Here is a 2,766-nt window from a genome sequence, read left to right on the forward strand (position 1 = left end):
TAACTGTTTCAGCAGCTCCTGTGGCAGGTTGAATTTCCTCAGCTGGCGAAGGAAGTAAAACCTCTGCTGGGCCTTTTTAACAATGGAGTCTATGTGAGTGTCCCACTTCAGGTCCTGAGAGATTGTGGTGCCCAGGAACCTGAATGACTCCACTGCAGTCACAGTGCTGTCCATGATGGTGAGTGGGGGGAGTGCAGGGGGTTTTCTCCTGAAGTCCACGATCATCTCCACAGTTTTGAGCGTGTTAAGCTCCAGGTTGTTAAGACTGCACCAGACAGCCAGCTCTTTAACCTCCTTTCTGTAATATGCAGTTGTGATAAATAACAAACTATATTACTCATTACCACTGACGACATCAGTGAACCTGGCTACAACATCACAACTATGTCACTATCAAAAAAACAGCCAATATAATCTAAACCCATTTTCTCTTGGTATTTCTTATTTTAACCAATGTGTTTCATAAACACAGTTACAGCAACCAAAGAAAAACTAATGTTAAAGAGTCAAGGGTCAAGAGCCCAACTAAAGCAAACGCTTATCTCCACAATGGTGACTTCAAATTGTCTTATTAAGAATTAACAGAGATTTAGATGTTAATGTTTATTGGAAAATAAGACATTTTTAGACACATGACAAACAAAAATTCAAACTGGTTAGTAATGCATGAAGCTGGTGATGCTGTTTGTGGAGATGATTAATCATCTTCTGCTGAGATCTTGAGAGATATAATGTCTTCTTTTATTTCAGTTGATTTCATCTAAGTCTGTGGCTGAAGTCAGTTGTAGTTCTTGTGTTTCTCTTTTCTTCAGTGATTCTGCTTGTTAACAGCAGCTGTTCATCACTAATGCTCAATCAGCACTTAATTAATCACATAATTATCTCATTAACTTTAACACTGCTTCAGTGTTACTTTAACACTCTTTTAGAGTGGGACCATATATGCTCCGAGCAGTGTTAATTTAACACTCGGGATTTTACTGTGTACCATTATTGTATTCAATGGGGTTCTTCATTGAGACGCCTTCCAGGTCAATAACTTTTGAAAAGAGGGTCACACTGTTCCAAAACAAGTTGCAAAATATTCATTTGACCCTAAAGAACATACTACAAGTCTTTAATGTACAATTATTTGTTCTTTATGTTAAATTTCTACCATCACTGTATTCTATGGGTTTCTTCATTGAGACACCTTCCAGTTCAATAACTTTGGAAAAGAGGGTCACACCATTCCAACACAAGTTGCAAAATATTTATCTGACCCTAGAGAACACACTTCAAGCCTTTAATGTAGAAGTATTTACTCTAGATGTTGAATATCTACCATCACTGTATTCTATGTGTTTCTTCATTGAGACACCTTCCATTTAAAAAAAATATTACAGTATCTGAATTTATTTATTACTGTAATGCCTGAAAATAGTAACTTCTTTACTTTATAGATTTATTTATAGATGAATGGTTTGCTTTAAAAGAACTTTGAAACCATTATGAGCAAAGTACAGTTTCATCTTATACCTTCAATGTGTCTGTAATGGTTACTGAATAACATTTAAGTTACAAAGCACATCCTATAAAACACACTAAACCTCATAATTTTGGTATGGTCAAACATAAAGAGTTCACTTGACATTGCAATACTACAGCATGTTGAGCGCAATTATTTTAAACGGTGGAACAGGTTGTTTAAACATATAGAGTAAATACTTCTACATTAAAGACTTGTAGTATGTTCTTTAGGGTCAAATGAATATTTTGCAACTTGTTTTGGAACAGTGTGACCCTCTTTTCAAAAGTTATTGAACCAAAGGTGAGCTGAACAGTCAAAATATTACAAGTTTTATGAACAAAATGATTAACTTGTCATGCACATTTTTTTAATGGAAACAAAACGCTGCATTCAAGAAGACATACATTTTGTCTATTGCAGAACTGGAGTCACTCGCTCCAACTCTGTTGGCACAGACTGGATCTCAATGGTTGCCTGTCCCATTGGCCACAAGCATGTGAGCTTTGACCTGGGAGTGCTGTGGGTCGTGTGTGTTGATGGCTCCATCCGTAAATGTACTTTATAATCTGTCACTGCAGCTACAGAGGAGCTCAATCATTAACAGAAACCTCAAAGTAATCAGTCATTATTAACAGAAAACTAAAAGCTTGATTATACTTTTTTTTCTTCTTTTGCTTGCTGTTGAATGAATAAAGCATTATGAAAGCATCTATCTCATTAGTGTTGTGTTTCTTTTGTTTATCATTTGGTTCAGTGGTTCTCAAACTGTGGAGCAGTTTCAGGATATAAACAGTACAACCATGGAAATGTACACTAATAAAAATATGTAATTTTTTTCCCCAAATTGTTTTATTTCTAATGTCTAATTAAAATTGTAATACATGTTTGTCTATCTATGAATGTAGTGCATAGCCTGCATTTTTAGAGATTTTAATACATAATGCTGTGTTAGATCCAGCTGACACATGAGGAATGTTGGCTCTATTCTCTTTGATGTTCAATTAAAAAAATATTACATTATCTAAATTGAATTTATTACTGTAATGCCTGAAAATAGTAACTTCTTTACTTTATAGATTTATTTATAGATGAATGGTTTGCTTTAAAAGAACTTTGAAACCATTATGAGCAAAGTACAGTTTCATCTTATACCTTCAATGTGTCTGTAATGGTTACTGAATAACATTTAAGTTACAAAGCACATCCTATAAAACACACTAAACCTCATAATTTTGGTATGGTCAAACATAAAGAGT

Source organism: Sinocyclocheilus anshuiensis, unplaced genomic scaffold (assembly GCF_001515605.1).
Source record: "Sinocyclocheilus anshuiensis isolate Anshui unplaced genomic scaffold, SAMN03320099.WGS_v1.1 scaffold1550, whole genome shotgun sequence".
Lineage (NCBI taxonomy): Eukaryota > Metazoa > Chordata > Actinopteri > Cypriniformes > Cyprinidae > Sinocyclocheilus > Sinocyclocheilus anshuiensis.